Genomic DNA, 25,069 nt, shown 5'->3' with positions numbered 1-25,069 from the left:
TGATACCTAGAAAATGCCTTTTCCAAAGTGCCAAATTCAAACTGAAGAGTTGCCTGTTAAGGGAAGAGGAATTTTATACTCTCAGATAAAAAGGAGTGAGAGAAGGGAAAAAGAAACAGATACAGAAAAGTCATACACAGTGTGTGAGACAAACATTGTAAACATGATGTAGGCATTGCTACAAACTACATTGCTGTTGCAGAATTCAGTAAAAACCCCTGGGACTTCAGAGAGAGGTTTTTTTCTATAGTACTTTTGAAAATATGCCTTTATGGGAAATTGGCCTTCACTAGGCTAGAGCAGTCCAGCCTCTTTAAACAGACTTTCTGTGAACGTCTAATCCATTAACAATATCATTTCTGGATTTCAGACCTAATTACAGATAGTGGATGTGCAGTGTTTCCAGCAGGGTACAGCAATGAACAGTTTCCTCTCAAAGATGAAGGTCTGAGTGTTGAGAAAAAATTGTGCTATTCTGACAGCGTGACCTGCGCTGGTAAATGTTTCTGCTTTCTGTGGCACGCATTCTGGCCTCCATTGGGAAGGTGTTTTGTGAGCAATCATGCATCTTGATCTCTGTTTAAGACATTGAAGTTGGATATCTACAGGTAGCTGACATCCTACCTTGTTCACTTAACATAAATGCTGCAGTCTGCCCTAGGCAGAGGATGTGTTTTCTTTTGAAAAAGAACCAGGACTCACCTGCCTCATGCAACAAGTTGACTTCTGAATCACGCTTGTTGATGGCTAGCACTGCTGCTCACATCTTTTCCTTCTTGTTGCTGCTTTAAAAGTATCACATAAAATGCTACTCCTGGAGAGAAGTGGCCACAAAAGAATTGCATTTATCCTAGGCAGCTTAGTCTGAAGATATATCCATGATTGTGAAAGCGTCATTTAAAATTGACCCCACCCTACTCAAGAGACCTGTACAATATGTGGATTAAGATCAAACGTGCTTACTTCTGTGGCAATAGCAAGTTCTTATTTTTCTTTGCCTCGTGATAGACTGTGCTGTGCCAGTGCAACAAATAATTATGAGAAATAAGCTCACAAGAAGCTCATCTTTTAATTTTTTATCACTGGGAATCACACAGAAAGCAGAAAGGAGCAGACTTTCCCTGAAGATATCAGAGTAAAAAGTATTACAGGGATAAAATAAATAGCAATTAACTAAAATATTGAGCCTTCTTGATCACGAGTTGCCAAGAGAAGGTAACAGGAGTCTGGTACCTGGTCTCAAGCCCAATGCACAAAGAGAAAGCTATTTCATTGATCGTATTGTGCATGTCAGACATATGGCTGCTCCTAACAAATGTGGAATAATGAGAGTTTGGTGATATATCTGAGTGGAAGGAGTGGAGTTAGGGACAGAGACAGAAATGCCCTACAAAGAATAAACCTGGAAAAAGCAGGTTTCAGGACTGAGCACCAGCAGGAAGTTGATGTTTATAGTATTCCAGTCAACTGTAAGGGAAATATTGTGGTGGTGTGTTGTCTAAAGATCAGAGTCAGGCCACTGCTTGCTTATGTGTGTTTTAAGTAATAGAGTATGACAGACCACATCAGATCAATGGTGCTGATTAATGAACAACAATGGAAAGGTAGAAAATTAGATGAAAGAGTCAAGACACAAGTTTGAGGAGGGAGGAGGAGGAGGGTCAATGCATCAGAATATAGAGTTATGGTTTGGGATCCCATTAATCGTTAGCGTTATTATGTAAAGTACCATATTTTCTGCTGACATTGTGCCCGCTGTGTCTCCACTGAAGCTACTATAGAAATTGAGCTAAAGTTTGCATCTTAAATTACAATCTGTAGTACATCGAAGCCATCATAAAATAGATATTCCTTAATAAAAATAGTATTATGTTACTTACACCCTCTAAATTAGTTAAAAATTGGGAAGAATAAGGTGGAATGTATGTGAAGATACATAAAATGCTGAAGTTAGTATCATCCACAAAAATATTAAAGAGATAACAGTCTGCACTTCTGGAATGCATTCATCCAGAAAAATTATCCTCTAAGATCTTAATTAAGAACAGTACCTCATGGAGCAAAGAAGTTAATGTTTTCCTTTTCTGAATAGAGAAGCACAGTTAGATTGGGGAAAAGTGACTTAACTCAGTGTCACACGTCCCATTCCTCTGGTGTCCTGTTTGTGTCTCTTTTTACCCAGTCTTCTCGTGGTCAAAAATTATTTTCCTCTAATTTTTCTGTAACTAGATTATGGCTTTTAGAACATGTTGAAGTGTTTCCTTGTCTGTTAAGCTTTGTATGTCTTACAAAGCAGCATCAGCATTGCTGATTTTATGTGCTTAAAATGAACCTAAGAACCGTGGATGATCTCAGTGCTTTATGTTCATCACATCGAAGGAAAAGAGATGCATCTTCCCAAGCCACAGAAAAAATGATGGAGAAAAATGGAGATATTCTTAGTTCTTATTTCCACAGGGAGTTTGGTGTGCAGATTTTATAGAAGACTTTGAACAGCCCATCTCTAACAACTTGTCTCTCTGACCCTTGATGTCAAGCCAGATTGAGTGCTAGGCAGCACTGCAACAGAGAGCCACTTGGATTGGAATCCCAGCGATTGGAAGAAAAACAAATGACACACAAGGAGAGATGTGACAAAATATGCAGGATTAGTACATTCAGTTCCTTAGACTTCTCTTGTGTGAAATTAGGAGCGAAGTGAGCAGGAGTTCTGCTGAAGTAAAGACTAAAGACCTGATTCTGTGATTTTTCTGCTTCTAGTGCAAGTTAAAAATGCACTTTGACTGAAGTAGTGGGCAGTCCTCAAGCCATGCAGGATTTATGCCTTAAAAAGAGGAGGAATACTCAGATAAAAGACAGACTGATGTGTGCAGAGTGGATACAAGAAGTGAGGTCAGCGTTAACTGAAAAGGCGGAGCACATATGGAAGTGGAGAGTCTGAAAGTAAGCCATGCTGAGTGTTAGCAAGGGCTTCAGTCTGCAGAATCGCTGAGCATTACTGCACCTTTGAAATTCAAACCTTTGTGCTGGTCAAAGGTGTCACTGTTTCATGAAGTTCTTTTGAGCTAACCTGATGCTGGCATATGGTTCCACTCCAAGCTCCGGTGAAAGTCAGAGGTCCAGGCTGAGCTGAGGATTTTTTTTTTTTCTGTTTAAATTTTCTAAATCTGCAATTCAAAGCAGGCTTCAAAAGGGGAGAGTCCAAGAAAATTGGAATCAATGAAAATGTTTTTTGAGCCCCTGTGAAGTGTAGTTGCCAGGTTTTGTGTAGCCTGTTGAAATGAGTATGTAGCACATATCTCAGTTCCCATTAAATATCATCATTACAAAATATGTAAATTGAACATAAAACTGAATGTATATTTTGTGAAGCACGTTATTACAGTGTCATCTAAAATCCTTCATTGTGTCTGCTGGCACTCATTCCAGTGTTCCTGCTGCACTAACAGTGGGGTTTTTTTTTTACTGTGTTGCATTTATGGCCATAAATTCCAGCTTGCACAATGACATTAACTACCTGTGAAATAACAATTACATCTCTTATCATTTTTTGTTCACCTTCCTGATTTCTTTGATAAAGCAAATATTTGCTTTTCTTGTCTGATTGGAGTAGGCAAAATTATTTATTCATGGAAACAGCATCACTGGCTTCACTGTGGGTAGGACTGAATATGCTGATGTCCCAGGAGTTCCTTGCATAAGTGAAGTGAGCAGGATTTCATTCTGTCTCTGGATGTTAACTTCAGAAATACTTCCAACATCCACAACGAGCCACCCAAAGATTATAAGAAGTTAGCAAAGGAGGAGTTCTGTTAGTCTAGCAAAGGATTCAGGTCCCCCCAAAGATGTAAATACTCCCAAAAACTTAGGTCTGGGTGGTAAAATCGCCCTCTAATAAATATTGGAGCTGAGATTTCTCTTCAGATTCATTCCTGTATTAGTCCATTGAGTCCAACTCCCTCTATAGCTCAGAAAATTCCATCTATAAAGCTGTTCCTGAGCTGAACCTTCACTGGAAGGCTGGCAATAAGATGTTTGACTGCTCTCACTGCAGTGGTCCTGATGGGAGATGAATAGGGATTTTTTTTTTTATATGAGCCATCATTTTTATATGTGATATGAAGACAGCAAAAGAAGTGAAGGAGTTTTTTTCTTCCTTCTCCTACCTTTTAGTTCTGAGGAAGTGTTCGTCGCTGCTCTGAACAGGACTAGCCTTGTTCTGATGAGATGCATTTTAGTGCCAAGTTTGTGCTAGCTCTCCATTGCTTTTCCATGCTCATGCCATCAAAGTGAGCAACTTCTTAGCAAAGAATCCTACTGATAGCATTTTGCTGGCTAGCCCTCCCTGTCCCAGCTTCACCAGAATAGGTTGCATGGGCAGCCTTTGGAAGCTGGGAGCCGATTCTGTTGTCATGTACAGCTGGGGCTGGAGAGACTGAACAAGGCTCCAGCCAGCTGTACTGACAGTGGAGAACGCCAGTTATCATTGCAACGAGTTTTCTTGCTCTCAATAAATAATTATTATTTCCCCCCTGACCTTTCCTTTTGGTTCTTTCTGTTGCAGACACAGCCTCTCTCTGTTCCCTGCCCCAATGAACGTGTGCACTAAGTCCAAGGCTTGGAGTAATTTACCTGAGGAGTGATACCATTTGGAAACCACTGTAAGTATATTTTATCTCTTATAAAAGGCTGCTTGTTTCAGCAAAAGAAAAAAAAAAAAAAGAAAAAAGGATGGATTTAAAAAATAAAACAAAAACAAACTGCAACACCTGCAAGCATTACTGATGAGAGTAAACTGAGTTTTTGCTTTTGAAATTTACAAGGAAATATGTGGGCGAAAAATATGTCAATAAAAAACTTTTAAATATTTAAGTCATAGCCTCGGAGCATAGTTCAGCAATGGCTGTTGTGCTTGTGTCTCTCTTACTTTGGCAGGTTCTACTTGCTTACTGATCTAGTTTGTGTTGTTCTAGTCGGTTCATCCATGTTTGTCTTCAGAGTGTTTATCTTCTTTTTATTCTTATTACTTTTTAATGAGACACCTTTCCTCTTGCTGGTGTTTCATGCATTGTAGATTGAATTTACTACAACTCCTTAAAGGTTTAAGCTATTTCTTCCAGGCCTTGAGTCATCTCTAATTTGGGCTGGAGTTTCTTTAGGCCATTGCAATTTGGTAAATTTGGCTGGATTATGTAAGTAGAGTTGCCTGAGATTGTAAACAGTTTTGACTTTGTGTTGTGGTTTTATTATACTGCGAAATGATCGACTTCATGTTATCTGCATTGTTGGTTTTCCCTGTAGATCTCATAGTTCTGATTTGTTGTGATCAGTTCTCATATTGTGGCAGTGTTGCTGTGGCCAAGGTGCTCTGAGGGTATAAGTGAGGCAAGTTTTGTAGGCAAGGAGTAACTTTTTTGAGGTTTGTGGTTTAGGTGGAGAAATGGACAAGCTGGGGAGGCATGTCAGCCTCACTGCAGGTCTGAAAAAGACTCAGCAAATTTCAGTCTAAGTTTAACTTAATCTCTGAGTTTAACTTAATTATGTTAATCAGTCTCCTGTAAGGGATTTCGGAGTTTATTTCACTTTTCTGCATTGATTAAATTTTCCAGGCTTTTATTGCGTGAGAACATTGGGCCTCTCTTGTCAGCTCTCCATGCCTCCTATTCTTGCTTTTCAGTGTTCTGCTGGGATTTCCCTTTCATATTACATTTTATGGCGATGTTTTCAGGAGTTTGTATTTTCCACTGTATGACACAAATTTGCAGTCAGAGATTTTAAACAAACTGCCAGTCATGTAGCTATAACAGCATGAAGATCAATGTGGCTGCAAAATCATCAGAGAAACCGTGTGAATATTCAGGCAGTCAGTCTGTGCAGGACTTCTTACTGCTGAAGCAACACTTCTGGCAGGAAAATTGGGATGGCTTAGGTTGTTTTAAAGCAAGCTTGTCTGCAGAAACTTCACTCGTGGTTCTTCTCTTCAGTCACCCTGAATTTTGAGGTGAGGGCTCTGGGCAGACGTAACACTTCTGTTGGGTGTTTTTGCTTTTTCTTTTCCTTTTTCTTTATATATATATATATATATATTCAGTAATTATACTCATCTCTCTCTCTTTCACTCTGTCAGTTTCTAAATATGTATTGTCAATGTCACGTCTGGAAGAGACACAACACTGGCAGTGATAAGCACTGATATCAAGAGCTGTGTTAGTCGTGTACAGACAGAGGAAGAATGTGCAGCACAACACTCAGTGAAAAATACTGCTTAAAACCAAACGTGAACTGTTTTCACACCTTTATATTTTTAGGATCTGAAAAGCTAGGGTTTTAAAATTATAGACTGCGTGAATTACTAAGAGTAAAGACACCAGTGAGTTAAGTACCTGGCTTGGGCACTAAAGGCATCTCTGACCTGAGGGCAGTTACTGGAAGGTGATGTCATATCTGTTAAGAGATATAATGCCAGGGATATGGATGGGCAAACTCAACCAGCAGCAACACTTGTAACATCAGCAACCTTATGCCATGTTCCCTCCATGCTCTTTAGTATGCGATGAACAAAGGTCTGGTTAGTGACCCAGCCCCCCCTGTATTCAGAGGGTGAAAACTGCCTCATTATTGTTCATTATGTAGCATTATTCTCATACAGTCACATTATCATAGCTTCCCCTGAGAGCCAGGATACTACTGTGTGTTCTGCACAGCTACACAGGATCCAAGACCTGAGCTAATTTGTTCACTGCTAACCCAGTGGTTAGGACAGAAAGCTGCCCTCTCTGCAAGGGTAGGTTCAATCCTACCTGTCAAAGGCACTTGCAGCTCTACAAGATAGGTTGCCTGTTTTAGGGGGTTTGGACCTGATTTAAGGGTTCAGCTGTGAGAACATGATAACCCATCACAGGGAAATCCATTCAAAGCTCAAGCAATGGTTACAAGGGCAATGCAAAGAAATCGTGTGCAGAGCATGTGGAGAACTGGGGGCAAGAAAGCTGCATAAGTGAGTGGCAGCAAGAAGAGGTAAAGTTAGCAGGGATTTTAAAGGCATTCCAAAGCTCAGTGGTGGCAATGTTTCCAGATAGCTCTGAGGCTAGGATATCCAAAACATTATGTTCTGCCTTCAAATTAAGCAGAAAGGATCCTGTCCTATTTTGCAGCCAATGCCATCGCTGCAGTAAATGTCACACTGTTATCTGTCACCCATCTGAGACCTCGGTGTGTGATACTGTAGCATTGAGGTAGATGGAAAGGAGGAAATACCTCACTGCAGTGAAGACAGTGACCAAGAAGTTTTGGGAAACAGAAATAAAAAGCTGGGAAGGATTCCTGTTTTACACAAGATGTAGAAATCACTAATGCACACAGTTTAGTTTGGGGATGTAAGTGGCTGCAGTTAAGCTCATATTAAGTATTAAAGAGCATGCAGTTAAGAAAGAAAATGTATTTTAGATGGTGTAAGTGAACACAATGAGAAGTAACGCAGTAAAAACAAAGGAATGCTGAAAATGAATACCAACAAAAGAAAAGTACCCGAACATAGGATGTAATTTAAAGAGATGAGTAGGTTGGATGTTTAGAACTGCTGGATAAACTTCTTATATATCAGCAGTAAAAAATAAATCTGTAGTGACTCTTCAGATTCAGATTATCTTGGAAGGGTCAGTGTCATTTCTGTCCATGACTTCTGGGAGTCTTTCCGTCAGCTTCATATACAGACGTGCCTTTCCTTTCTTTTCCATGTTGGCTTTCTGCTGTCCTTCACATGAAGCAAAGATGATATATGGCCTTCTGATGGTTCTCGGGAGTAACGCAGTATTTGGAAGGGCTTGTAGTGAACCTAAGTGTGGAGAAGGAGCTCAGAGATAGCTGAAGGTTAGACCAGATTTCTGTGCTCCAAAGGCAAATTCCCAAGTTTTTTGCAAGTATCTTCAACTTTCATTGCCCTAAGCAACAAGTATATTGCAAACTTCTTGTTTGGATTAGTCTGTGGAGGAGGACATACTCAGATAAACTCAAGTAATTAGGTAGGCTGACTTTCACAACAGAAATAATCACACAAGACTGACAGTGAAGTCCAAGGACAAGTAGTTATACTTTGGGAAGGTTCCACGATTAATCTTTATTGCATGCTTCCTTCTCATGCCTATCCCTGTGCTTTCATTCTTATATTTTTTTCACGTAGCTAAGACAAGTCATACTCTTCCACAGTTAGTGTCCCATTTTACCTCTGGAACACAGAGATTTATTAGAGAGCTCACTGATGGAAGTGTTCATAGAAGAACTGTGCAATCAGAGAAGAAATTAGGTTGGAAGGGTCCTCTGGAGGTCCCTAGCCCAATTCCCCACTCAGAGCAGGGCTGACTTCCAAGTTGGATCAGGTTACTCAGGGCCTGGTTCAATTAAGTTTTGAAAATCTCCAAGGATGGAAATGCCACAACCTGTCTTGTCAGCCTGATCCAGTGCTTAACAACTCTCCCTGTAAAGAATGTAGCAATAAGATAGCAATATAGACTTTGTAAATGAATGCATGAATGTTTAATTATAACATATAGGTGAAGATCGTAACAATAGGAATTTTTTGTAAGGGAGATAAGGTAGAACAAGAGGATAACAATATACTTTGAGCAATTGGAGCTTTTTTCTGGTTTTACCTATTTTCTTTAGCTGACAATTGCAGTCTGACATTGCAGACTGCAGAGGAAGAACCACATTCGAGTTTCTTCATAAGCTCTTTCCTTTACTGAAATTTCCTCATGTGGAGGCCTGCATTCCCTTCAGGTAGTATTGAGGCACAGCACATGTCTAAATGGAGAGAAATGGAGAGCTGCTGTGGAAAGGTATTGCATTTAGTGTCATTCTAGAAACACTGCTTCTCCTCCCATCCAAGTCACCATGCTACAGGGCTCTAATGTGGAAAAGTGATGGTGCAAGACCGTCTGAAGTAGGTTTGGAATATGTAGGTTTGGAAAGGAAAATGCAGGAGATGCTGTACACAGCCTCACTGGTGTCATTTTTATTTCAAGTACAAGCGAGTTCTGGGAGGCAGATGCAGGATCAGAATGGATTAAATGTCAGCCTTGGTCAGTGCTAGGTCTAACAACATACTCTGGCTGTGCTAGCAGCCTACAAGCAGTGCTTGCTCAGAGCCCCTATCCTACAAATAACAGCGCTGTCCTTCTCAAAGGAAGCAGGTTTGCGTGGGGATTGAGCTGGAGCCAGAGGCCATACTCCAAGTATACAATTTGAGCTAACACTGGACTGCAAACAGACCTTAAATACAGGAGCTGAGCTTCCAAATGCGCTCAGAGTCTAACTCTATGTATGTCCTTTGCTGCCTGGACAAAAGCCATGCTATCTGAAAGCCTCTTGGGTAGCAATGCTGTAAAAAGCCACTGATTTATACACACTGCAGTATCCAGCATGTGCTGGGTGCACATGGGAAAGTCATGGGGTCAGGACATGATACGTGTGAGGGCACGCAGTGGAAGTCACCAGAGTTAGTATGCCAAGGAGCTACACAAACTGCTATGAACAAAACACAGGCAGTCTGTACGCTTTAAAATATACATGCTCACATGCAAGCTGTGCATCTCATGCAGGCTCAGCTATGTAGCAAGAGGTGGATCTTGGTGACAGGATGGGAAACAGACGGAGGGATGCCAGAGCTTGGATTGACAAAAAATGCTATGTTTACTCTTCATGAAAAACATGCTTTTAAATGCTTTCATTTTCCTTCTGTTCAAGATAAATTAATCCCGTTCAACCCTTAGCTGTACCTTTGCAATTTTAAGTAAGGTGCACTTTGTCATCTCCTATTTGTTATTGTTTAAATCTGATTTGATGTTGGCCCATCTTATTTTGAGCATATTGATTATATATGTGGAGAATGCAGCAGCCTGTGCCCGCTGTCTGTGGTACATCTGCTGCGAGGAATTTTAGCCCCATTACTCCAAAACACATCGAGGCTTTGTCGGTCAGCTTTGTTTTCCCTAAAATCTCTGCTGCAAGACCTAAACGCAGACTTTCTGGACAAGAGGGAGCACTTGGGGTCGTTTGGGCAGCTTAGGGACCCCGCCGCTGTGAGCACATCGCCCTTAACTCATTGCCGTGCCTCAGTTTCCCCCCCCTTTTTTTTAACTCCCCATCTTTCCTTCACCTTTCGATTCTTCTCGGCCTGTGGGACGTGGTTTGTTTGTTTATTTTGTGCTCGTTTAACTTTTGCTTTCTCTTCCTTTCCTTTCTTCCCCAAGCTTCGGCCGAAGGGACACCGCCGGGCACAGCAGCTGCTGCCCCCCAGCGGCGGCCGAAGGGAAATAGCGGCGGGTCCCGGCCCTGCCCCCGGCCCTGCCCCCGGCCGGGCGTGCCTCCCTTATATAACGCCCTTATGTAAGCGCCCGGGGGCTGAAAAACTCCGGGTTCTGGCGTGTCAGCCACAGGCTGTTCTAGGTGGGATATGGAGAGCAGAGCGTGTGTGGGGAAGGAGCCCCTGGATGTCCATGCGGGAGACCTGCTGTGTGAATCAAAGCCTGCCACATCCCTTCTTTGTGCCTCAATTTCCCCAACTGTGAAATGGATGCAGCAGTCACCACCTGCTTACAGCTTCTAATTCCCTGTGTTTACAAAATGCTGCGAGGAAGGAGGCCTTGAGGGCTTGCATGCGTTGTGCTCAGAGTACGTCATTTCAGGCTCCAAAACTTAACGCTTTACTGAGATGACCTCTGCATCTCAAAATTACTTCAGTGCTTTTTTCTACAAATCAAGTCTTTTCTCTGATTTGTGTTGAACTGGAAACTTGCATATTTGTTTGCTTTTCAGACAAATCTATTACGTTTCTGTATAACTATTCAGAACGCTACAGCCTTGGTTAATATTTGTCAAACGGAGCTCCGACTGTCTAAACCACTGGGACGAGTTTCGCTTTATATGTCATCAGTAGGGGCAGAATGAGGAGCTTCGTGCTTGGCCTCTTTGCTGTAATACAGTCTCAGGGCCATTGCATCAGAGTCAAAACAAGGAGCAGCTTGTTTCCAAACAAGAAGCATGGAGGAAAGTCTTCTCTGCCTCCCTCCCTGCAAGGGAAAGGAGAGAAGGGAGGGGGGCGAGAGGGGGAAAAAGAAAGTTATCTTTAACAGATTCTAAAAATGCCTTTTCCCAAATATGCAGCCAGTCCCTTCAAAGGTCTCTTTGTTTATTTTCAGGAAGAAACCCAAGACAGCTGAAAACCAGAAGGCGTCTGAGGAGAATGAGATTACTCAGACGGGTGCATGCAGCGCCAAGCCAGGCCTTTCCTGCCTGAACCTTGAAGCTGTTCCGTCTCTGAGCCCGGCCCTCATCCACTCACCACATTCACCAACAAACCTACACGCACACACAGGGTCATCTGATTGTGAGTACACCAACGCACTGCTGGGTTGCACTGGGGTTCCTGAAAGCACGTTCCTTACTGTAGACCAGGCTTTCAAGCCAATTGGATGTTCTTTCCATAATGGCTCAAGCAAGACTTCCTCAGAGTTTACTTTTTCCCTGTGGGAATTACCTTTGAAAAAAGAGTGTTTTGTGATAAGGTCATGGTAATGCAGTCAGACAGAGGAAGCTGAGAACATGTTGATGGGTCAAGTTGCTGGCTGCTCCAACTTCTTACGAAGCAAAAAGGGAAGATCCTTTGAGCATGACTCCTTCTAACTAGAACTGTAGTTAATTCTCTCCAGATAGTCTCATACTTCTCATTACCCAAGCTCATCTACTGACTGGAATTTTCAGCCTATTATTGTATTGCAGTGTCTGGCTCTAACATGCTGCCTTGTAAAGGGTTTCTACTTTGAAAGGGAGGAGTGTTTCTATGGATGGAATCAGATTCAATACGTGATAGACGGGGAGATCTTTATAGACCTGTGTGATTGTACCAGTCTAAGGCCCACGTTTTCAGTGCATTCACTTTCAGATTACTCAGCACGTGTTAATCAGCTTTTTTTAAAATGCTCATTTTGTTCTTCCTCCCTCCTCTTCCCCACTTCCAGCCCTCTTCCCTCTGCTCCTCTCTTCCCCCCAGAAAAGAGGAAATGATTAAAACTGGATTCTGGAATGTCAGCACTTAGCCTGTCAGGTGTTCAAACAGTGTCATTTCACAGTGGTCCATACCTGAAAGTCTCTTGGGAAGGAACATGGAGGGTGTTGTTAACCCTATCATTGACTAGTTATATAAAACACAGCTAAACTCTTTTGTGGTGGTTTTAGGACACTGTAAAACTTACAAGGGGGAAGAAAGGAAAAGGAATCATAGAATCATAGGAAAATGGTGATGCCGGGTTTCAAGAGCTCAGAAGCCAATCAGACTTTCCAAAGGCCTATAAAAAAATCAGGGCATGACAATAAAAAATCAGATTAAAAAGTATGTATATTCTTTTTTCTTTTTCTTTTTAAATTTAAAAATCTTGCCTCAAGGCCAAGCTTGGAAGCAGCTGGGTTATAGGGATCATCACTATCAAAATCACTTTAGCTGCAATTCATTCCTGCTGGCTTCTGACTCTATTCATTATGAGCTTCTTCTGGAGATCTTGATTTTAGTAGAACTGATAAAAACATTAGGGAGAATTTCCTAAATCTCACCTAGTGATCTGAGGAGAAGAAAGAAGTGTGAAGCAGTTGAACAGCAGGCAGTATGCAATTTGGTATATATAAGAATTCTCCTCAAATTGGTGATGTCAAACACTTTGTCAAAGCTGGGATACAGTTTTGTCTTGTAACGTTTTCTAAAAACAAAAGACTTGTAAGAAGATGCAAAAATGAGCAGAACAACAAGAAAAAATAATCCTTATTTTCAAACAAAGAATCTCTTTATCCCATTCACAAAGATGAAAGAGTTCATTAGTAAATGGGATTTGAAACCTCACACTGATGGTTTTTGACAGTACAAATAGAAACCCATGAAAGTAACCTTAGGACAGAGGCCAGCAGGAATTGTGGAGAACTCAGAGAATGAACTGCTTTTGCTCACTGAGGTGGCCAAATGCAGGGGTGAGGAAAATTGGTGAAGGGCACCATGAAGAGGTGGAGCATGCAACTCTTCGTACTCTTGTTTCGTGGACAAGCAGACCTTTAGACACCCAAGATTTTAATGTTCACAAATCACCTCCCATTCCTGCTAAATTCACAGTGTCAATTGGAAAGAAAATCTTCAAACCTGGACTAGATGTTCCTTTCACATTGAAGTCAGTTTTTGAAAAAGAATGTTTAATAGTATTTTCAGCATTAAAATTGTTCTATCTCAGAAGCTGTTGAAATCTAGTTCCCAAAATACAGTTAGAGTCCTACAAAAATTCAAGAAATGCTAAAAACCTCTTATGGTGTTGATCTGTTAGTTGATTCCTTGTACTTTGAAACGGTTGGAAAAGCTCTCTCGCTATTTATGATGGGTTATAACCTTCATCAGGCTGTATTTGTTTTGGGGCGGTACGCCTATAATTAATGTTTGGCATGTTCTTGCAAAATATCAATGCCAGTTTCTGACATGAAGATAAAATGAGGCAGGACGGATTTATGCTTGCATATTTACTACAGCTGTTTAACATGGTATGCGTATTTTTTTAGATGTTGTTTCAGTCCCTACTGCTAGAACACATTGGTTGACCCAAGCGATTGGCGTCTGTAGTTCCCTTTACCTCTTCCCTTCCCTGACTTCTGGACTGGTTCTTTCCTCTTACACTAGATCCCTCCTTTTGCCCTCAGAATTATGTTGCCACACCTCTCTTTTTCTCCTCAGCTATTGGACCTGCAATTATGTCTTCCTTCTTTGGGCCAGCAGCACTTCCTGTTCTTCCCTATGCCTTCTTGACAGTACAGCACTGTTTCTTGTCCCTTTTGCCCAGACCACTATACAGCCTCTACCCTTGTGACTGAGCAGATTGTATTTCATTCTCAAATGGACACTTTTTACTCTGGTGGGATGTTTTCTAGAGGATGGCTAATATTCTATTTATAAACTGGAATTAGACAAAATGTTTGACAGGAATTGTTTCATGCAAAATATCAAAAACATCCAGAAAAAGTCAGCATGTAGGGTATTTCCATTCTTGGAAAAGTGTACTGATGTCCAGATGGCTCTGTAAGTCCTCATTTATGTATCTGGAAAAAAGTCTTTGATTTTATGGACCACCTATTCAAATCAGCTTGAAATCTTCACTGACCATTTTGCATGCACAATCACTAGTGCTTGGCAGAAAACATCACCACATTTATTATAAGAAATATTCATAAGCCAGTCTACTTTGAAAAATCAGGGTGCTTTTGGAATGATTCAGACCAAAATACTTTTTCCAAGCATAGGAAATAAAAACTCTGTGATAGCCATCTGCTCCTCAGCCGTAAAGGCAGAGGTGAAGAAAGCCTAAGCAATAGACTGAATGCCAGTATTACTGAATTGAATTCTTAGTGGGGAAAAATATATGTATATGTAAAAGTCAACTGTGATACACAATAAAATATAGAGCTTAAGGCAGTATATTCTGCATGCTGCCTCTTGTACTACCTCTTCACAATGAAACAGGATCGTTTCTGACCATTTTAGGACTTTGGATTTAATTATAATATATTTTCAGTGCAGCTGAACCCTTGAAGCAAAATCCAGAACTTGGGAGATGTTGTGTCCATTCCCAGCTTTTTCATTCTTGGGAAATGAATGGTCAGGCAATGCAGTTGTAGAAAGAGGTCACAGGAAGAGGTACTTCCTGAGGTAACTATTTCCATGTGGGACTTGGCAGATAGAAATCACCACTTTGAATTAATCTGGAATCAAATCATAGACTGAGCTGATAGAGCTCCAAATACCTCTAGCTACTCAGCTGTCGCAAACAGATGTAGCTGCTTGCTCAGAAGAAAGGTGGTCTTGCAAAAAACTACAAAGACAAGTAAAGAAGGGAGGAAAGGGTTCTGGAAAGGTTACAAAGAAGCCACATATACGAGAGTGGTGTCATTTGCAATTTTCCATGCTCTTTCTTGCTTGTGGGCAGAGCATGCATAAACTTGGTACTGTCCTAGATCTAAAGGCTGAACTCCCTCAGGTAAAGCTTTTGAAGATTTTCCTGAGAGGAAAATCAGTCCACCAGGACTTGGCTCTCTGTTTAAACTGTTTTGGTCTGTATAGGCCACTTATTTCAGGAGCCCTTTAGAAAGCATCTATCATTATATATGTTTTGCAAGTGCCAAGAGATAAGATCATTTTGGCAGAAACTTTCACAAATGCTAAGAGATACAATCAGACAAAAACTTCATTCAGACTCTGATGTATGCATCTTAACAGATGTGTCCAAACTCAAAGAAATCCCATGGGAACAGTGCAACTGAATCTCTTTGTCTCTATTGATAGTTAAAGGAGTTATTCTTAGATATTGGATGGTCCATCTGCCTAGGAATTTGTTCCAGACAAGGGAAAAGCAGCATCTTAGCAAAGAGTTTCCAATGGGCTGAGAAGCAGCTTGGACAGTCATTGGAAAAACTGCTGAAGAATTTTTTATGATTTTGGAGAACACAAAATTCTTAGAGATCTGAGACTCTGATAGGCAATGAAAGTTGCAAAGAAAAGGGAGGCATGGATATCTTTTTTAAAAAAATATTTGAAACAATCACTGACAAGTTATTGTGATGGAGGAGGACTTCTTTAAGTCACATCTTAGCAACAGGCTGGAGAGTTCTTGAGAAATAGAATGCAGTTTGTAATAAACACTTCTGATGATGGACCAGATGAAAACCACTTGTCCATACATGCTCAAGTGATGTGGCTAACTTGGTCTGATTCCAGCACTTTTTTTTTTTGTTAACTTTTATAGGATGAGAACTTTGAGGCCATCTATTTTCCTTTTTCTAAATTCTTGTTTTGGTATCTTGATAGCTTTCCAGCATAATGGGAAAAGGCAGAGAGGGAACCTCAGAAGGTTCCTGAACAGAGCATTGAGAGAGGGCTTGAAACTCTAGTTTTTCATTTTCTTGAGCAGCTAGAGGGATCATCCATTTCCTTCCCATGAATCAACAGGTTTGATTTGCCCGTTGCTAATGTAGAGGCTAGATGGATCTGAAGGTGGTTTGGCCTCATCTTTATGTTTTAGGTTTCCTGTGTTTCTCTTCGAGGTTCTGTGGCAGGAAAAGAATGGTTAAATGCCCTTATGGTCTTCCTGCTTTGCCTCTGGAAATGTGTGATTATGATTACCTGATAACTGCTCTGGAGCTTTGAAATGGTTTCCCCTCTGAGGGGACAAGGAGGATCCTGATTCCTTCTTTACAGAGACAGACAGTATGTTAATAGTCATTTCATCTGTATTTTTGCTAATCTAAGTATGGTATGTGTTAGCTAATGCTGAATATTTTTAGGTTGTTTTTGGTGACCTAAGAAATGATGTATGTTTAGATATCTATTTTAGACAATATAATAATGATATAGGCCTTCTCTGCAGCAACTAAGCTGAAAGATACCCATAGTTCTCAAATGCTGAATCTCACAAGACTTAGCTATTTGTTTATCTTGCAGAACATTCTAATATTTGTTTAGTAAATACTTTGGTTCTTAGCAGTCACGGGTGGTTTCTCATCCTGTAAATTTATATTTTTGTTCGTAATATTATCAAAGAAATGTCAGCCAAAAACGACTTGTGTTTTCACGGAAGCAGACATATGTTGCTTGAATTGTGTAGAGTCAGAAATAAATACAAGTAAAGATGTAAAACTATAAGCTGAGCTCACTCTACCTCTGTTGAAAAAGCTGTTGCTATACACCAGAGTGTTAGTGATATTATACTACCAATCTGAACTGGTCTCTATATTCCTACGTACCTAAGTGAGTTTTGTCAGGTTGATCTCTTGGGCTTTTCTTCTCTTGAGAAATGACTAAAAACATATGGTACTTCAGTTATGAAGTCAGTGAGTATGTTTTCAGAAACAACTGTGTGACTTTGGAACTTAACTTTTACTGATGCTTAAATCACAGGGAAAGTTACTTAAAGGATTTTTAAAAAATTGTTTATCTTTAATGGTGATTCTCTTATTAGATGACCCTGTAATACTGACTTGATGCTAGCTTGTCAGTCGTTGTGGCGTTCAGTGCTTTTCTTACTGGTCTCCCCTTGGAGAACTGTAAGTGATCACATGCATAACTTCAGCTTTGATTGGAAAAAGCCACGAGAGTGTCTAGCTTTCATGCTTTCAAGGGAGAGCTTGAAGATATGTCCCCAGCATATGTATTACTTGTAAGTACAAGGAATAAGAATAAAAAATGTATTAATCTTTAAAATTCTAAATTTTCTATTCTTAAGATTTTAAGATTTTGATAATACAGCAGTATTTGTAAGTTTGCTGAAGCATTGAGATATACTGTAACTGTCCAGTAAAACACTGGTAGTCTGTATCTCAGTCTACCTGTTCATGCCTTCAGAGTCTACCTCCCACAGATTTTTGTTACCATTAAGTTGCAAGCCTTTTCGCAAATCCCTCCCTTAAATGAGACTTTCCACTATTTCACTCACTGAGTGAACAGTGAAAAATATGCAACTCTCAAGTGTTTATCACTGTTTATAAAGACGTAGTAATGCTCCTTTGCTGGTCTTGGTTTCTCGTTCATTGGTTGGTCTGTGTTTGTTTTGTTTTTTTTTAATTATGGTTTTGTTGTTGGCTTTTTTTGTTGTGATTTGGTTTTGTATTTTTTTCGGTAACTGTCTCCAGGACAGTGCTTTCTTCCTATCCCCCTTGAGGTAGTTTACCTTCTCCCATCGTCTTCCATTCTGAAAATTAAAGCAAAATTCCACTGCATAATTTCTGTAACCTCTTTGATTACTTTTATTGCTTTCATAAATCTGTAGTCCAGCCAACCCACTGACTCTGCTCCTTGCCTGTTTAATCTACCAAACTACATAATCTAAGGCACTTCTTAGGTACTAGTCATTGCCCTGTAAGCTTCCTTTATCTGATGTGTTTAAAAAATATTTTATTACAGTATTTGTCTTTATACTCCTAGCTGTTTTTCTTTAAATTTCCCCTTTGTCCTGCCTAATCTTTGTTTTACATCTAGCCTGCAACAGTTTATGCTCTGTTCTATTAGTGTCACTTGGGCATGATTTCCTTGTTTGGAAAGATACATTTTCAGCTTTGATGAGCTCTTATACTTCATTATTTAACCATTGTATTGTTTTTCTTTTTTCTTTATATTTGTTATTGTTGTTGTCCTTGCATATGAAGTCTTATATCAGTGTTATTAAGGCCACCTTCCTGATGATCTTATGGATTTAAATTCCTTCTCTTTTCCTTTAAGACCCTTTCTAACTTCCTTTTTTATTTATTTATTTTTTTTCTTTTACTAGTTATCCCTCCTGAAGATCACAGAATCACACAGTCAAAGAGCCACAGAGGTTGGAAGGGACCTGTGGGGATCATCTAGTCCAACCCCTCTGCTAAAGCAGGTTCCCTGGAGTAGATTGCAGAGAAACACGTTCAGGCAGGTTTAGAATATCTCCAGAAGAGACTCCATAACCTCTCTGGGCAGCCTGTGCCAGTGCTCTGTCACCATCAAAGTTACGAATTTTTTTCTCCTGTTCAGAGAATGTAAGCAGTCTTATAGCTAATAGTACAAAAGGAAACAGTGCAGGAGAATACTGTAGAAATGATCATGCCAATAGTTGCTATTTCATATCTTAATCATGCATGCTTCTGCTGTCATCTCCTCAGTCCTAATCAGTTGAGATGACTGAACTAAATGTACTGTTTCCTTAGCATGGTCCACAGAGGGACACTTCATGTAGCGGTCAAACACAAATGATTTTCCTGTGATTGACAGGTGACTCTTCCTAAAAGAAAGCTGAAGCAGCCACATCTACCATCTTTTGTTCTGCTGTGTGTTACTAAAACCCTGTGTAACTCAGTGCTTCTGTATCTCTTGGTTTGTCCTTTGTATGCTGTGAGGAGACACCTTCCGTGCTTGGGGAAACATTGTCTGGCACATTACTTGTCAGGTTTGTTACAACTATGCAACTTCAAATCTACAAATGTAAAAATAGACTTGGTCACCTTCTGTTCCTTTTCATCGCTGTGACTTGTTTAGCACTAGAGCTTTTTGCTCTTTTCATCTCAGCTTCTGTGGTCATTTTCTCTTCTTTTCTCTTGTTTAGCCAGGGTAGAACAGCCATATAATCCTTGTGCCGTGATCCCACTCAATAACTTTAGAACAAGGTAGGGGTAGAGCAGTATTCAAATAAAATAACAAAATAAAACAAAACCAGAACGATTATTTTATTGTTCATGTCTGACCAAAGGGAGCTCATTCATTCCAAATAGTTTTGAAGTGCAGTCTTAACATGGTACTGGGAGAGAACCTGAGAAGTAAAAGCAAGCTGCTGCTTAATACTGCCTACTGATGTTTGTAAAATGTGCTAGGGGATGCCACAGGGGGTAGGAATCACCTGTTTCCACAAGAAACATGATGTTTGATCTATTCCATAGGTAAAAATCAGTTGTAAGCCACGTGAGTGCTGTTAAACTCCTTCCTTGCTATCAAAGCATTTGTTCTGGCAGCCTCATGAATGTATGGTATAGCACAACAGTGTGTTCTTGTTGGCCAAGGACTATACTTGGTTCCAGAGTGCACTAAGTATTATTGTTTCTTAAGAGAATGCTATCATGCCATCTTTTTATTTGTTTTCTATGTGTGTTTTCATTGTCCATAAAGTCATTTACAAGACTAAAATAACGCGAGATCTAGATTTGCCCATCTGCCACTCAGTAACTGGAATATAAAGAGAATTCAAGATATCTAGTTAATCTGTCAGCAGAAATAGCTCCACAATGAATTAACTGTGCCTATGAAAAAGAAAAAGAAAAGAAAAAAAAAAAAAAGGGAAGGAAAAAAAAACAGGATAAACAAATCCTAGAACCCCTACTCCTATTAGCTTTGTTGTGTTAAACACTGAAGGGAGCTCTGCCCAGTTGGGATGAGCAATATATACTCTGTATCAATCTGTGACATGTGGTGAAATGCTTCTTCTTGAAAACCCAGGAGAGAGAAGTAGTATAAATTAAGAGTAATCTCACTACAGCTATTTTTGAGATCTTAACCAGTGAAAATGTAAGTGTAGCAATATTGTGCATCTATTAAAAATCTTGAAAGGCTCTTTATAACTAGATGATAGGAGTGATAACGTGTAATTTATTGATGTTACACAGAGAAAAAAAATACACACAAAGTAGCAATTTTTGTGTGAAAAGGGGTATGATAGAGGAAATAAAAACAGAGCAAGGGACTTCTCCCCAGAGCTTCATGCCTGTATGTGTGGCCGTGTCAACTTCAACAAAAATACCTTGTGCTTTGATCCCATGTAGTGTTTCAAAAGAAGGCATAGCCCTCCCTGTATTCAAAAGTAAAACCCCTAGATGTTATCTCTAATGTCTTTTGGCTGAGTAGAGGGTAAAATGTGCCTGAAGGCAGACCTGAGAAATAACTCTTAAGCACAATAGTAGTCTCACCTGCTAGTGTCTGTATGCATGTGCTTACCTGTAGTTCCCGAGCCTTTTCCCTATAGAGAAAAAAAAATACCAGAACTGACAACGTACATTTAACGGTACAGACCTATCTGATGGTGTCAAGTCACCCATGAAAGCTGTGTTCTTTTTTATTACTGTCATCTATTAGTTTAGAGCATTCTGTCCTACACTGTTCTTCCTATCAAAACAAGCAGGTGGTTTTGGAATGTGCCTGTTACCAAGGATTGCAGAGGTCTCACTGAGGACAGAGATTTTCCCTGTGGCCTTCAGCATCATTGACATGAGCATGTACTGTTTCCCACTGGGTTTTGAATCTGAATTAGAAGCAGGCCTGAACGCTTACCCCCTAAACTCAAAATAAAGAAGCCACAGTCTAGTGCAGTATGAATATCTGTCTCACAATATTTCTAAGTTGAGATATTCACCAAAGCACCCAGTTGTACTAGTTAACAATTACTCTTTCACTGACAGATAAAAAAGATAAATGGAAAAAAAATAACCAAGTAAAATGTAGCTTTTTTCATGTGATAGCTTTCCTCTAGCCAGAACTGAGCGAGGCACAGCCACTGGAAGATACAAAAGAGTCTTTTTCCCAGTCATGGGGACTGGCATTTACAGCTTCTCCTCCATTCCTTGTTTGTCCCATCAACCACTACGTCTGTGACCAGAAAAAAATCTCCTACATTTTAAGGCCTTTCTCTGGAAACATGTAGGATATAAGCAGTTCTCCCACCAAAGCCAACCATTTCTGTCCAGCTGCACCCCTCTCCTAACAGACTGCTACTACAACTCCCCACAGAAGATTTTAGCTTCAATAGAAACCTTCTAAACAGTTAATTATCTTAAGAGGTTTTAATCTATATTTTCCTTTTAACCAAAGCCCATAGGCTTTCAGGCTTACTGTATTTAACCATGCTCAAACTGATAAGCTTTTCCTCCTTGTCTCTCTGCCTGGGGGAAAACCTAACAATACAGCGCAAATCTGAAAGGGTTTGTGGAATAGCAATTGTCTCTTTTGGAGACACATTTTAATATATTTTAACTATTAGCCCTTGAATTCCTTCCTCCTCCACACTCAGATCCCACCCTCAGCCCTTTCTCCTCCCAATGTTTCTGAGAGGGGACATAAATTTCTAGAATCCAACACAGAGAGATGACCGAAGGGGACTTCCCATTCACTATTCTTGCAATCTGAAATACATTATTAGGATTTATGCAAAAGCCCTTAAATTAGGCAAAAACATTCTGAAGTAATGTTTCACTTTAAGCTCTTAATATGGACCATTGAGTATCAAAATACATCACCATGGTTGCCTGTATTTTTCTAAAGTTTATTGTTTTTTCCCAAGAAATGTCTCATCCTTTGTTTAAATTGAGAGTATTTCAGCTTAATTCCATGGGCATTGTTGGCCTATCTTACTTCTTTCCTAATTGGTGGCTCTTTTGCAACATACCCACTGGTACAGAATGCCTTCTGAGTGACAGCACCTGGCACTGCAGAGGAAAACCAGCAATACATGTATGCACCTAGGTTTTTAAAGAGCCCAAATGCCTTAAACTTATAGCCAATTAGAACAGTTGGGCCATGCTGGGCCTTGGCATAATCGTGTATGAGCTCTCTGGGAACAAGCGAATGCAGTTGAAACAGTTTTCATTTAGAATATGAAAATGTTCCCTAACGAAGAGGAGCCGAGCCGAGCCTGGTTTCTCTTCCTAGGAAATGGTGCCATCATGTGGCTACATTACTTTCTCTGATTCCTCTTGCAAAAGGGTGGTTTTCTCACTTTCTGTTTTCAGCGGTTTGCTGATCCCACCTTTCGCTAATGAAAATTGGTTACAGCTGGTCGGGGCACAAGAGCTAGCACCCATATTGTGAGATTGCCATCCAGGCACAATACCTGTCAGTGCAGCTATAGCAACAGCCCTCGTGTTTCTTCTGTTGACATTGTGTATGTGCAGTTGTAAGTAGTATGTTCAGCGTCAAGAGGCATAAAGGAATCAAGGCACTAGAGCAGGGCAGAGGAAATCTTGATTTTGTAAGCCTGGAGAACAAAATCTTATGTGTCTTCTGGAATTAATTCTTGGTCTTTCTCTACTGCTCTTCACAATTTGTTCTGCATTTCTTGGATAAAGATTAAGTGAAGCACCCAGTCCTTCTGCAGAACTGGGCACATGTTGCTATCCCTCTTTTACATGCAAAGCAAAGTGAGGCACAGACATTGCTGCCCTGCAGATGAGAAGTAAATGGGGTTATGGCAAATGGACTCTTCCTGCAGACTTCCAGGCAAAGCACAGGGAAGTGATTCAGTGCCTGCACCCCAAGCATCTTCCCTGAAATAGAGGCTTTTGTGCTCAGCGTTGAGGATTTAGGACTGCTGGATATAGAAGCAATTTTATGTGCAGAACACCTATGGTTTAGTTTTCTGTTTGATGAAAAATGGATATCTCATCACTATGGATGCTAAAAAGAACGGGGCAATTAGCTAAATAAATCGTCCGTAGGACATTTGCTGAACATTGCTTAGCCTGCAGAAAAAGCCTGTCTTCTCAAAAAAGTTTAGACAAACTCTGATTAGCCATCTACTCTTATATGTTTGCTCCTTGGAGAATAAGGTTGTGTTCGTGTGTGCACGCATTTCTGTCTTTCAAATAAACGTAGTTATTAGACTATGAAATTTAGAGAAGTTTGACAGCTTTCAGAACACAGTGATTCTTTTTTCCATAGATTTTATTACTGACACATTAATAGATGTTGTGCTGGTAAAAATACAGTACTTCCTGTTAAATGTAGACTGCTACATATTTTGATTCTAACAACAATCTGGTAGGGTTAGGGCAATTCGTGTAGTGTCATCTGGTGTTTGTTTTGGATAGATATTATAGAAGGAGATACTGATTTTCAAGATGTTCAAGCAGATGATTGGGTGAGAACTCCAGCAAACCTTTAAAGCAACAGAAAGCAAGAGCTGCTCCTGGTCAGATCTCCTGCTGAGGATACAAATGTTTTTCCTGTGCTCCCGAAACTCCATACAGGTTTTATGCCTTGAAGGCCCCTTTTCAGAATGAGGCCAAATATTCAGAAGAATCAATCCAAACAGAATTGGATAAATCGGTCTCTGTGGCATCATTGGGATGTACTAAGAAGTCAGCCACTACTGGGTTTTCGGGATTTTAAATTCAGGTCACTTCTTTGAGTGGAAAAGTGTCCTTCTGTTAAATGCAGTCTCAGAGAGTTGAAATCTGATGTAGGACTAATTTTGTCAACGGCAACACCAGATATGAATTTTTACTCCATTCATGCAGTTTTATTTTAGAATAACTAATTTCAGAACAACAGAACATAAACCTTCATCACTAGGGATAAATCAGGTCATTGGAGCTGAAGAATGCACCCATGGTTTTTGATTACTAAGGTTGGAACAGGAGATGCTGATGTATGGAAATGAGAAAACTTCCTATGGTAATTGTGGGGCTTTCATATGTTGTGATAGAAATGCTGTATTTCTAATGAACTGCCATGTTTATGCAAGACTTCAGATTTTTCATTCCAAATTAAGCATTCTTTACTGAGACATGCTTTTTTTTTTTTTTTTAAGGAAAATCAGTAGAGTTTCATTTTGATAACAGGGCTTTACTTGCTTGATTGTGTTTATCCTATAAGGTATTTAATAGTATTGTATCTGAGGTGTCTCAGGCAAGCGTTTCATTCACACTGTTACTGAACAAAAACTCCAGTCTGAAAGATGACTTCTTAAGACCAAGGTGGATTTTAAAAACGTAGGCATTCTCTATTGCGGTGCTGGATGCACAGGGTTAGGGTGTACATGTTATGTGCACAAAAAGTCTCCACATTATATACATTTTACTCATTACATTTAAAGCTGCATAAGCATTACTGCATTGCTACGAACTATTTGGTACAATCTGATTGGATTAAGGCCACTTGGTGAGTTTCGTTTGGCTATACATTGGATTGGCAAATCTAGTGGCTAATGTTTAGTTGTTACTGTTCTTTACTTCCCTACCTATGTGCTACCTTCAAGAGGCTGCAAAATGTAGGTAGCCCGAGACACACTGCAAAATATACCACGAGACACAATGCAGACATAAAAACATACACTGTGACTTAGTGGTATAATCATTACAACATTGGTTAGCTAGAACACTTAATCTGCTTTAGGGCAGTGCATTTTTAAGTGAAAGAAGGACAAATGAAATAGAAGACGGAAGAAAAGAATGTATGTATGTCCAGTGAGTGTGATGGGGAGAACAGAGTTTGGATTTTCTAGGAAAGACAGGCTTAAAGAAGAAATGTGAGGCATTTTCCAGTATGTGGGAGGCTGCTATAGAAAGGAAAATAGTCAACACTTCTCTATGTCTGTTGGAGAAAAGGATGATTAATTGATTTCCAAGTAGAATACTAGGAAAACTTTCTTATTATAAAGATGGTAGACAGTCTGTCTGAGAGTGGAAATCCCACGCATTTGTGGTTTTTGCAAATGTCTTAAGCAAATTTCTGAGCGCATGGTGTAACTAAATTGTTCCCACTATGAGGAAGAGG

General features: G+C 40.0%; 1 protein-coding gene across 1 annotated transcript in view; it reads left to right on the top strand.

Annotated features, from left to right (window-relative positions):
• Positions 1-4,608: 4,608 nt before the first annotated feature.
• The window catches only part of ZBTB20 (zinc finger and BTB domain containing 20), a gene marked incomplete at its 3' end in the record, with an annotated part of 33,508 nt that continues 13,047 nt past the window's right edge, over positions 4,609-25,069 (top strand). The window contains exons 1-2 of the mRNA XM_079547657.1: positions 4,609-4,661; positions 11,196-11,383. The remainder of the gene's footprint in view (positions 4,662-11,195; positions 11,384-25,069) is intronic.

The sequence above is a fragment of the Tetrao urogallus genome (genome assembly GCF_951394365.1).
Source record: "Tetrao urogallus genome assembly, chromosome: 1".
Classification (NCBI taxonomy): domain Eukaryota; kingdom Metazoa; phylum Chordata; class Aves; order Galliformes; family Phasianidae; genus Tetrao; species Tetrao urogallus.
Note: the sequence above shows the minus strand (reverse complement) of the source record. Positions and strands in the feature narration are given on the sequence as shown.